General features: G+C 71.2%; 1 long non-coding RNA gene across 1 annotated transcript in view; it reads left to right on the forward strand.

The window, feature by feature from the left end:
- Window positions 1–12,500, forward strand: part of LOC307207348 — a 180,382-nt gene that overhangs the window by 14,059 nt on the left and 153,823 nt on the right. The window contains exon 2 of the long non-coding RNA XR_013834659.1: window positions 384–664. This is a non-coding gene — a long non-coding RNA (uncharacterized lncRNA). The remainder of the gene's footprint in view (window positions 1–383; window positions 665–12,500) is intronic.

The raw sequence follows: 12,500 nt of genomic DNA on the forward strand, positions 1-12,500 counted from the left end.
CTTCCTGGCTGGTAGACCGGAGGGGATCCGAGGGCCTGGAGGCCGGGCAACGCCGCCAGCCCCTCCGGCCGGGAGACCGGGCTTCCCGAGGTCCGGGGCCCAGTAGACGGGCCAGCGGTTCCGCGCCGTGAGCCAGGTAGCCCGGCAGAGCCGCGCTCTCGCCGCATCCCGGGGCCGAGGGAGATGACCGCCGCGCCCTATCCCCCCGCTGGCCCCCCGTCCCTCCTCCTCGCGGGGCGGACTGTCCTCAGTGCGCCCCGACCGCGTCAAAAGCCCCGTGGCGCAATGAAAGTGAGGGCCGGCGCGCGCCGGCCGAGGTGGGATCCCGCCGCCGCCGAGCGAAGGGCGCACCACCGGCCTGTCTCGCCCGCGCCATCGGGGAGGTGGAGCGTGAGCGCGCGTGCTAGGACCCGAAAGATGGTGAACTATGCCTGCGCAGGGCGAAGCCAGAGGAAACTCTGGTGGAGGTCCGTAGCGGTCCTGACGTGCAAATCGGTCGTCCGACCCGGGTATAGGGGCGAAAGACTAAAGACTAGTAGCTCGTTCCCTCCGAAGTTTCCCTCAGGATAGCTGGCGCTCGAGCACCGCAGTTTTATCTGGTAAAGCGAATGATTAGAGGTCTTGGGGCCGAAACGATCTCAATGTATTCTCAAACTTTAAATGGGTAAGAAGCCCGGCTCGCTGGCGTGGAGCCGGGCGTGGAATACGAGCCGCCTAGTGGGCTACTTTTGGGAGCGGAGCACGGCCGGAAGGGGGCCGCCTCTCGACCTTGGCGCACCGCACGTTCGTGGGGAACCCGGTGCTAAATCATTCGTAGACGACCTGATTCTGGGTCAGGGTTTCGTACGTAGCAGAGCAGCTCCCTCGCTGCGATCTATTGAAGGTCATCCCTCGACACAAGCTTTTGTCTGCCTGGCCGGGGAGCCAGCGGGCAGCACGCGATCTGGCGAGCGAGCGAGCGAGCGAGCTATCTGAGAGCGTGCGGGCAGGCGAGCCGCCGCTCCACCCACCCACCCACCCACCCAGGGGTCGGGTACTTCCGTGCGTCCTTCCATCCTCCGGTCCCGCGAGTGCGGGCCCCGGGCGGCCGGTGGAGGCGTCCCTCGCCCGATCTACCCACTTCCCGGTCTACCCACTGGACAGCGCGGCTCTGCCGGGCTACCTGGCTCACGGCGCAGAACCGCTGGCCGGTATACTGGGCGCCGGACCTCGGTGAGCCCGGTCTACCGGCCGGAGGGGCTGGCGGCATTGCCTGGTCTCCCGGCCCTCGGCTCCCCTCCGGTCTACCGGCTGGGAAGGCTGGGGTTTGCCGGTCTTCCTTCGAGATCATGGGGCTTCCCGGTCTACCCACCGGAGAGCGCGGCTCTGCCGGGCTACCTGGCTAACGGCGCGGAACTGCTGGCCGGTTTACTGGGCCCTGGACCTCGGGAAGCCCTATCTACAAGCCGGAGGAGCCAGCGGCGTTGCCCGGCCTCCAGGCCCTCGGCTCCCCTCCAGTCTACCAGCCAGGAAGGCTGGGTCTTTCCGGTCTTCCTCCAAGATCGTGGGGCTTCTCGGTCTACCCACCGGAGAGCGCGGCTCTGCCGGGCTACCTGGCTCACGGCGCGGAATCGCTGGCCGGTATACTGGGCCCCGGACCTCGGGAAGCCCTGTCTACCCGCCGGAGAGGCCAGCGGCATTGCCCGGCCTCCAGGCCCTCGGCTCCCCTCCAGTCTACCGGCCGGAGGGGCTGGCGTTGTCGCCCGGTCTCCCGGCCCTCGGCTTCCCTCCGGTCTACCGGCTTTGAAGGCTGGGGTTTGCCGGTCTTCCTCCGAGATTGTGGGGCTTTCCGGTCTACCCACCGGAGAGCGCGGCTCTGCCGGGCTACCTGGCTCACGGCGCGGAATCGCTGGCCCGTCTACTGGGCCCCGGACCTCAGGAAGCCCTGTCTACCCGCCGGAGAGGCCAGCGGCGTTGCCCGGCATCCAGGCCCTCGGCTCCCCTCCGGTCTACCAGCCAGGAAGGCTGGGTCTTGCCGGTCTTCCTCCCAGATCGTGGGGCTTCCCGGTCTACACACTGGGGAGCGCGGCTCTGCCGGGCTACCTTGCTCACGGCGCGGAACCGCTGGCCGGGCTACTGGGCGCCGGACCTCGGTCAGCCCGGTCTACCGGCCGGAGGGGCTGGCGTCGTCGCCCGGTCTCCCGGCCCTCGGCTTCCATCCGGTCTACCGGCTGGGAAGGCTGGGGTTTGCCGGTCTTCCTCCGAGATCGTGGGGCTTCCCGGTCTACCCACTGGGGAGCGCGGCTCTGCCGGGCTACCTTGCTCATGGCGCGGAACCGATGGCCGGGCTACTGGGCGCCGGACCTCGGTGAGCCCGGTCTACCGGCCGGAGGGGCTGGCGTCGCCGCCCGGTCTCCCGGCCCTCGGCTTCCCTCCGGTCTACCGGCTGGGAAGGCTGGGGTTTGCCGGTCTTCCTCCGAGATCGTGGGTCTTCCCGGTCTACCCACCGGAGAGCGCGGCTCTGCCAGGCTACCTGGCTCACGGCGCGGAACCCCTGGCCGGTCTGCTGGGCGCCGGACCTCGGTGAGCCCTGTCTACCCACCGGAGGAGCCAGCGGCATTGCCCGGCCTCCAGGCCCTCGGCTCCCCTCCGGTCTACCAGCCAAGAAGGCTGGGTCTTGCCAATTCTCCTCCGAGATTGTGGGGCTTCCCGGTCTACCCACTGGAGAGCGCGGCTCTGCCGGGCTACCTTGCTCACGGCGCGGAACCGCTGGCCGGGCTACTGGGCGCCGGACCTCGGTGAGCCCGTTCTACCGGCCGGAAGGGCTGGCGTTGTCGCCTGGTCTCCCAGCCCTCGGCTTCCCTCCGGTCTACCGGCTGGGAAGCCCTGTCTACAAGCTGGAGGAGCCAGCAGCGTTGCTCCAGGCCCTCGGCTCCCCTCCGGTCTACCAGCCAGGAAGGCTGGGTCTTGCCGGTCTTCCTCCGAGATTGTGGGGCTTCCCGGTCTACCCACTGGACAGCGCGGCTCTGCCGGGCTACCTGGCTCACGGCGCAGAACCGCTGGACGGTATACTGGGCGCCGGACCTCGGTGAGCCCGGTCTACCGGCCGGAGGTGTTGGCGGCATTGCCTGGTCTCCCGGCCCTCGGCTCCCCTCCGGTCTACCGGCTGGGAAGGCTGGGGTTTGCCGGTCTTCCTTCAAGATCATGGGGCTTCCTGGTCTACCCACCGGAGAGCGCGGCTCTGCCGGGCTACCTGGCTCACGGCGCGGAACCGCTGGCCGGGCTACTGGGCCCCGGACCTCGGGAAGCCCTGTCTACCCGCCGGAGGAGCCAGCTGCGTTGCCTGGCCTCCAGGCCCTCGGCTCCCCTCCGGTCTACCAGCCAGGAAGGCTGGGTCTTGCCGGTCTTCCTCCCAGATCGTGGGGCTTCCCGTTCTACCCACTGGGGAGCGTGGCTCTGCCGGGCTACCTTGCTCATGGCGCGGAACCACTGGCCGGGCTACTGGGCGCCGGACCTCGGTTAGCCCGGTCTACCGCCCGGAGGGGCTGGCGTCGTCGCCCGGCCTCCAGGCCCTCGGCTTCCCTCCGGTCTACCGGCTGGGAAGGCTGGGGTTTGCCGGTCTTCCTCCAAGATCGTGGGGCTTCCCGGTCTACCCACCGGAGAGCGCGGCTCTGCCGGGCTACCTGGCTCACGGCGCGGAACCGCTGGCCGGTCTACTGGGCGCCTAACCTCGATGAGCCCGGTCTCCCGGCCGGAGGGGCTGGCGGCGTCGCACGATCTCCCGGTCCTCAGCTCCCCTCCGGTCCACCGTCCCGAAAGGCTGGGGCTTGCCGGTCTACCTCCGTGATCGGCGGTCTTCCAGGCGGAAGGAGCGGAAGCGCTGGCCGTTTCCCTGCCCTGGGGGCGGCCGGGTCTAGCTCCGCGCCGGAGGGGCTGTCAGCGTGGACCGTTCTTCCTGCGGTCGGTCCCCTTCCCAGGACGGAAGGCTTTCCCGGTCTACCGCTGGGAGGTCTGTCTGCTGCGTGGTCGGCCCCCCCGTTCTTCGCCCGGCCCAGGCGGCTGGTGGAAGGCTTTCCGGTCCTCCCCGGTCTACCCGCCGGAGGCCCGTCGACCACCCGGTCTACGCTCGAGGGCCACGGTCCTCCCGGCGGCGGGAGGGCGGGCGGGCCAGCGACCACTGTCCACCAAGTCTGCCGGCCGCCCGGGGAGGCTGGGCCTTGCCGGCCCCCTTTCCGAGAATGGGGTGCCTCCCGCCCGGTCTGCCCACCGAAGCCCCGGTCTGCTTCTCGCGTCCACGGTCCCCCCGGTCTGGCCCGGGGCTGGCAGCGGTGCCCGGTCTCCAGGCTCTGGGCTCTGCTGGCCATGGAGGCTGGGTCCTGCCGGTCTACCTCCGAGGAAGGGAGGCTGGCTTCCCGGTCGACCCGCCGGAGGGGCAGGCGACGTTGCCCGGTCTCCCGGCTCTCGGCTTCCCTCCCATCTACCGGCTGTAAAGGCTGGGGTTTGCCGGTCTTCCTCTGAGATCGTGGGGCTTCCCGGTCTACCCACCGGAGAGTGCGGCTCTGCCGGGCTACCTGGCTCACAACGCGGAACCGCTGGCCTCCCGAGCGGGGAGCGGCCAAGGGGGCCCGCGACACGACAACTGGGACAACGACAACAACAACAACAACTGGGACGATGCAGCCGGGGGAGCGAGAGAAGGATGCACTCGCGGAGACGAGCGGGCGCCCGGAGGACGCGGACGCTGAGGGGACAGCGGGCGCACGGCAGCCGCGCCATCGTCTCCGGAACGGAGGGCCCCTGGACCCCACCCCGATTCCGGGCGGCGGCGGGCGAGGGGAAGCTGTCTGCGCGGCAGGGCCGCGGAAAGACGGGGGGCTTGATGCGTCAGTGGCGCCGCCACCTGGGAGCAGGCACCGCGCCTGGATCGGGTCGCTAACCGAGGGCGACGGAACGCCGGACGGACGCGGGGAAGGGGAGGCTGCCGCTCCGCCTGAACGCCTATCTCCGGCCGGCCAGCGGAGGGCCCTCCCCGACGCGACCATCGCTGCCCGGGAGGCCGGGGATAGCGACGTGGGCCCTGTCCCCACTAACCAAGCGCGGGGTCTGCCCCACCGCGGGGCAGTCCCCACCCTCACTCCCGCGAGAAGCTGGGAAACGCTGCCGCAGCCACGGGACCACAGGGGCCGCTCGAGGGTCTCAGGTCCTGGAGCCGGGATCGAAGCCCGCCGCCAGCCGCTCTCCCACCTCGCTGCCGCCCCTCTCCCGGCAGAGACACGAGGGCCCGTGGCACGGGATCAGAGAAGGAGGCTGCTCACCGCTGCTCCGAGGGAACCGCGTCGGACGCCGCGCCTGCCCCGCGCCGGGGGTCTACACTGGCCGTGGAGTGCGGTTCGGTCGTCGTCGGTTCCCCCGGAAGAACCGCGTCGGAAGCCGTGCCGGCCCCCGCCGTGGGTCTACACTGGCCGGGGAGAGCGGTTGGGTCGTCTTCTGTTCAACCAGAAGTACCGCGTCGGACACCGCGCCTGCCCCCGCCGTGGGTCTACACTGGCCGGGGAGCGCGGTTGGGTGGTCTGCGGTTCTCCAGAGGGTCCTGAAAACCCTGTCGCCAGAAATCTCCGCGAGCATGCCGTCCTTGCCCGCCGAGAGCGGACGGCGTCTCGGGCACCGGCCTCGGCGCCGCGACAAGCCGGCCTCTCGGAAGCCTCTGGCGGCCAGACGCAGCAGGCTCACTCCGGCAAGAGGCTCCACAGCTCCCCGGCGGTACTGGTCTACCCACGCTCCGGGGCGGCGGTAGACCGTTCCCTAACCCGGTCTACTCGCGAGGGCCACGGTCTTCCCGGCAGCGGGCAGGACGTCACCCCAGACTGCCGGCCGGCCGGCCCCCTTCCGAGAACGGGGTGCCTCCCGGTCTACCCACCAAAGGCTTGGTCTGCTTCTCGCGTCCACGGTCACCCCGGTGTCCCGGCCCCGGTCTCCCCTCCGGTCTGCCGGCTGGGGAGGCTGGGTCTTGCCGGTCTACCTCCGAGGAAGGGAGACTTTCCGGTCGGCCCGACGGAGGCTCACGCCTGCCTGCCTGCCTGCCTGCCTGCCTGCCGGACTGGGGCTTCCAGCTCTACCTCGAGGGCTGACGGCTTCCTGGTCTCCCCTGCTTGGGGCTGGGAAGCGCCGGTCCACCTGACGGCTGGACTGGAACCTCTGCCCGGTCTACTAGCCAGTCCACCTCCGAGAGCGGTTGGCGGAGGGTACGAAGGCCGGAGAAGGGCAGGCTTCCGGGCGTCTGGGTGGGTCCGGCCGCTGCTCGGTCCAGGGGCGAGGTTGCTGGTGGCCCCGGTCTACCTGCCGGCAAGCGGGGGTGGCTCGGCCGGTCCTCCAGGCGGAAGGAGCGGAAACGCTGGCCGTTTCCCTGCCCTAGGGGGCGGCCGGGTCTAGTTCCCGCCGGAGGGGACGGCAGCGTGGACCGTTCTTCCTGCGGTCAGTCCCCTTCCCAGGACGGAAGGCTTTCCCGGTCTACCGCTGGGAGGTCTGTCCGCTGCGCGGTCGGCCCACCCCCCCCCGTTCTCCGCCCGGCCCAGGCGCCTGGTGGAAGGCTTTCCGGTCCTCCCCGGTCTACCCGCCGGAGGCCCGTCGACCACCCGGTCTACTCGCGAGGGCCACGGTCCTCCCGGCAGCGGGCGGACGGGCGGGCGGGCCTGCGACCGCTGTCCACCGAGTCTGCCGGCCGCCCGGGGAGGCTGGGCCTTGCCGGCCCCCTTTCCGAGAATGGGGTGCCTCCCGCCCGGTCTGCCCACCGAAGGCCCGGTCGGCTTCTCGCGTCCACGGTCCCCCCGGTCTGGCCCGGGGCTGGCAGCGGTGCCCGGTCTCCAGGCCCTGGGCTCTGCTGGCCGTGGAGGCTGGGTCCTGCCGGTCTACCTCCGAGGAAGGGAGGCTGGCTTCCCGGTCGACCCGCCGGAGGGGCAGGCGACGTTGCCCGGTCTCCTGGCCCTCGGCTCCCCTCCGGTCTACCGGCTGGGAAGGCTGGGGTTTGCCAGTCTTCCTCCGAGATCGTGGGGCTTCCCGGTCTACCCACCGGAGAGCGCGGCTCTGCCGGGCTACCTGGCTCACGGCGCGGAACCGCTGGCCTCCCGGGCGGGGAGCGGCCACGGGGGCCCGCAACACGACAACTGGGACAACGACAACAACAACAACTGGGACGACGCAGCCGGGGGAGCGAGAGAAGGATGCACTCGCGGAGACGAGCGGGCGCCGGGAGGACGCGGACGCTGAGGGGACAGCGGGCGCACGGCAGCCGCGCCATCGTCTCCTGCACGGAGGGCCCCTGGACCCCACCCCGATGCCGGGCGGCGGCGGGCGAGGGGAAGCTGTCTGCGCGGCAGGGCTGCGGAAAGACGGGGGCTGGATGCGGCGGCGGCGCCGCCACCTGGGAGCAGGCACCGCGCCTGGATCGGGTCGCTAAGCGAGGGCGACGGAACGCCAGACGGACGTGGGGAAGGGGAGGCTGCCGCTCCGCCTGAACGCCAGTCTCCGGCCGGCCCGCAGAGGGCCCTCCCCGACGCGACCATCGCTGCCCGGGAGGCCGGGGATAGCGACGTGAGCCCTGTCCCCACTAATGAAGCGCGGGGTCTGCACCACCGCGAGGCAGTCCCCACCCTCACTCCCGCGAGAAGCTGGGAAACGCTGCCGCGGCCACGGGAGCACAGGGGCCGCTCGAGGGTCTCAGGTCCTGGAGCCGGGATCGCAGCCCGCCTCCAGCCGCTCTCCCACCTGGCTGCCACCCCTCTCCCGGCAGAGACACGAGGGCCCGTGGCACGGGATCAGAGAAGGAGGCTGCTCACCGCTGCTCCGAGGGAACTGCGTCGGACGCCGCGCCTGCCCCGCGCCGTGGGTCTACACTGGCCGTGGAGCGCGGTTGGGTCGTCGTCAGTTCCCCCCGGAAGAACAGCGTCGGACGCCACGCCGGCCCCCGCCGTGGGTCTACACTGGCCGGGGAGCGCGGTTGGGTCGTCTTCGGTTCAAAAAGAAGTACCGCGTCAGACGCCGCGCCTGCCCCCGCCGTGGGTCTACACTGGCCGGGGAGCGCGGTTGGGTCGTCTGCGGTTCTCCAGAGGGTCCTGAAAACCCTGTCGCCAGAAATCTCCGCGCGCATGCCGTCCTTGCCCGCCGAAAGCGGACGGCGTCTCGGGCACCGGCCTCATCGCCGCGACAAGCCGGCCTCTTGGAAGCCTCTGGCGGCCAGACGCAGCAGGCTCACTCCGGCAAGAGGCTCCACAGCTCCCCGGCGGTGCTGGTCTACCCACGCGCCGGGGCGGCGGTAGAGCGTTCCCTGCGCCCGGCCTCTGCTTCTCGGCGACGGGCGGGCGGCGGGCAGCGGGTGCGAAAGCCGGAGACGGGCAGGCTTCGGGGGGCGTCTGTGTGGCTCCGGCCCCTGCCCGGTCCAGGGGCGTGGTTGCCGGTGGCCCCGGTCTACCGGCCGACAAGCGGGGGTGGCTCGGCCGGTTTTCCCGGCGGAAGGAGTGGAAGCTCCGACCGTTTTCCTGGGGGCGGCCGGTACTAGCTCCCCGCCGGAGGGGCCGGCAGCGTGGCCCGTTCTTCCTGCGGCCGCTGGCGGCTCTCGCTCTCCCCCGGTCCACTACTGGCCAGGTAAGCTGGGACGTGGCGGTTCCCTTCCCAGGACGGAAGGCTTTCCCGGTCTACCGCTGGGAGGACTTTCCGCTGCGCGGTCGCCCCGTTCTCCGCCCGGCCGAGGCGGCTGGTGGAGGGCTATCCAGTCCTCCCCGGTCTACCCGCCGGAGGCCCGCCGACCACCCGGTCTACTCGCGACGGCCACGGTCTTCCCGGCAGCGGGCGGGACGTCCCCCCAGACTGCCGGCCGGCCGGCCCCCTTCCGAGAACGAGGTGCCTCCCGGTCTACCCACCGAAGGCCTGGTCTGCTTCTCGCGTCCACGGTCACCCCGGTGTCCCGGCCCCGGGCTCCCCTCCAGTCTGCCGGCTGGGGAGGATGGGTCTTGCCGGTCTACCTCCGAGGAAGGGAGACTTTCCGGTCGGCCCGACGGAGGCTCACGCCTGACTGCCTGCCTGCCTGCCTGCCGGACTGGGGCTTCCAGCTCTACCTCGAGGGCAGACAGCTTCCTGGTCTTCCCTGCTTGGGGCTGGGAAGCGCCGGTCCACCTGACGGCCGGACTGGAACCTCTGCCCGGTCTACTAGTTGGTCCACCTCCGAGAGCGGTTAGCGGAGGGTGCGAAGGCCGGGGAAGGGCAGGCTTCCGGGCGTCTGGGTGGGTTCGGCCGCTGCCCGGTCCAGGGGCGAGGTTGCCAGTGGCCCCGGTCTACCTGCCGGCAAGTGGGGGTGGCTCGGCCGGTCTTCCAGGCGGAAGGAGCGGAAGCGCTGGCCGTTTCCCTGCCCTGGGGGGCGGCCGGGTCTAGCTCCCCGCCGGAGGGGCCGGCAGCGTGGACTGTTCTTCCTGCGGTCGGTCCCCTTCCCAGGACGGAATGCTTTCCCGGTCTACCCCCCCGTTCTCCGCCCGGCCCAGGCGGCTGGTGGAAGGCTATCCGGTAATCCCCGGTCTACCCGCCGGAGGCCCGTCGACCACCCGGTCTACTCGCGAGGGCCACGGTCCTCCCGGCAGCAGGCGGGCGGGCGGGCGGGCGGGCCTGCGACCGCTGTCCACCGAGTCTGCCGGCCGCCCGGGAAGGCTGGGCCTTGCCGGCCCCCTTTCCGAGAATGGGGTGCCTCCCGCCCGGTCTGCCCACCGAAGGCCCGGTCTGCTTCTCGCGTCCCCGGTCCCCCCGGTCTGGCCCGGGGCTGGCAGCGGTGCCCGGTCTCCAGGCCCTGGGCTCTGCTGGCCGTGGAGGCTGGGTCCTGCCGGTCTACCTCCGAGGAAGGGAGGCTGGCTTCCCGGTCGACCCGCCGGAGGGGCAGGCGACGTTGCCCGGTCTCCCGGCCCTCGGCTCCCCTCCAGTCTACCGGCTGGGAAGGCTGGGGTTTGCCGGTCTTCCTCCGAGATCGTGGGGCTTCCCGGTCTACCCACCGGAGAGCGCGGCTCTGCCGGGCTACCTGGCTCACGGCGCGGAACCGCTGGCCTCCCGGGCGGGGAGCGGCCAAGGGGGCCCGCGACACGACAACTGGTACAACGACAACAACAACAACAACTGGGACGACGCAGCCGGGGGAGCGAGAGAAGGATGCACTCGCGGAGACGAGCGGGCGCCGGGAGGACGCAGACGCTGAGGGGACAGCGGGCGCCCAGCAGCCGCGCCATCGTCTCCGGCACGGAGGGCCCCTGGACCCCACCCCGACGCCGGGTGGCGGCGGGCGAGGGGAAGCTGTCTGCGCGGCAGGGTCGCGGAAAGACGAAGCGCGGGGTCTGCACCACCGCGGGGCAGTCCCCACCCTCACTCCCGCGAGAAGCTGGGAAACGCTGCCGCGGCCACGGGAGCACAGGGGCCGCTCGAGGGTCTCAGGTCCTGGAGCCCGGATCGCAGCCCGCCGCCAGCCGCTTTCCCACCTCGCTGCCGCCCCTCTCCCGTCAGAGACACGAGGGCCCCTGGCACGGGATTAGAGAAGGAGGCTGCTCTACCTCTGCCGGTCTACCTCCGAGGAAGGGAGGCTGGCTTCCCGGTCGACCCGCCGGAGGGGCAGGCGACGTTGCCCGGTCTCCCGGCCCTCGGCTCCCCTCCGCTCTACCGGCCAATAAGGCTGGGGCTTGCTTGCCGGTCTTCCTCCGAGATCGTGGGGCTTCCCGGTCTACCTGCCGGAAGGCTTCCTGGCGTACGGCGCGATACCGCTGGCCGGTCTACTCGGTTTCAGGCCCGGTGGGCTCCTCGCGTCCACGCACACCAGGCCCTCCCTGCCTGCCTGCCTGCCTGCCTGCCTGCCTGCCTGCCACCTGCCCATCGCTCCTAAACAAAGGAACAGGCTCTTGCCCGGAGTACCTGGAAAGCAGGGAGCGGCCTGCCTGCCTGCCTGCCTGCCTGCTGGCCACACGTTCTGGTGCTTCCAGGTCTACCTGAGGAGAAACGGCTTCCCGGTCTACCTTCCATGGGGCCGGGAGGCGCCGGTCCACTAGGCGGGGGGGCGGCGGCGCCTGGAGCCGCTGCCCTGTCTCCTAGCCTTTGAAGTGGGGGAGGATCTGGCCGGTCTTCCGAGAACGGTAGACTTTCCGGTCTACCCACCGGATAGCGCGGGTCTGCCGGGCTACTTGGCGCACGGCGCGCAACCGCTGGCCGGTCTACTGGGCGCCGGACCTCATTGAGCCCGGTCTGCCAGCCGGAGGGGCTGACGGCGTTGCCCGGTCTCCCGGCCCTCGGCTCCCCTCCGGTCTACCGGCTGGGAAGGCTGGGGTTTGCCGGTCTTCCTCCGAGATCGTGGGGCTTCCCGGTCTACCCACCGGAGAGCGCGGCTCTGCCGGGCTACCTGGCTCATGGTGCGGAACCGCTGGCTGGTCTACTGGGCCCTGGACCTCGGGAAGCCCTGTCTACCCGCCGGAGGAGCCAGCGGCGTTGCCCGGCCTCCAGGCCCTCGGCTCGCATCCAGTCTACCAGCCAGGAAGGCTGGGTCTTTCCGGTCTTCCTCCCAGTTCGTCGGGCTACCCGGTCTACCCACTGGAGAGCGCGGCTCTGCCGGGCTACCTGGCTCACGGCGCGGATCCGCTGGCCGATCTACTGGGCCCCGGACCTCGGTGAGCCCGGTCTACCGGCCGGAGGGGCTGGCGTCGTTGCCCGGTCTCCTGGCCCTCGGCTTCCCTCCGGTCTACCGCCTGGGAAGGCTGGGGTTTGCCGGTCTTCCTCCGAGATCGTGGGGCTTCCCGGTCTACCCACCGGAGAGCGCGGCTCTGCCAGGCTACCTGGCTCACGGCGCGGAACCGCTGGTTGGTCTACTGGGCCCCGGACCTCGGGAAGCCCTGTCTACCCGCCGGGGGAGCCAGCGGCGTTGCCCGGCCTCCAGGCCCTCGGCTCCCCTCCGGTCTACCAGCCAGGAAGGCTGGGTCTTGCCGGTCTTCCTCTCAGATCGTGGGGCTTCCCGGTCTACCCACCGGAGAGCGCGGCTCTGCCGGGCTACCTGGCGCACGGCGCAGAACCGCTGGCTGGTCTACTGGGCCCCGGACCTCGGTGAGCCCGGTCTACCGGCCGGAGGGCCTGGCGGAGTCGCCCGGTCTCCTGGCCCTCGGCTTCCCTCCGGTCTACCAGCTGGGAAGGCTGGGGCTTGCTGGTCTACCTCCGAGATCGGTGGGGGTTTCTGTGTCGGGCCAATCTGCTCGCCGGGCCCTCGGTCTACCTGCCGGAGAGGCTGCGGCTTGCCTGTCTACTAGGGAGGACGGAGGGCTTCTCGGTCTACCTGCCCGTGCCCGCTATGGAGCCTCAAGGTCTACCCGGTCGCTGTAACCTGACGACATCGCAAAGGGTGGGTGGGGTTTGTGGGGACAGCTGCCGTAGAACTCGGTGACTTTGTCCGGGACCGGTCTACCCGGAAGAAGGGGACCGACCTCTCCCTCGGACGGCCAGGAGCGGGGGAAAGCAAAGGGAGG

The sequence above is a fragment of the Podarcis cretensis genome, assembly GCF_951804945.1.
Source record: "Podarcis cretensis genome assembly, chromosome: 18".
Taxonomy (NCBI): domain Eukaryota; kingdom Metazoa; phylum Chordata; class Lepidosauria; order Squamata; family Lacertidae; genus Podarcis; species Podarcis cretensis.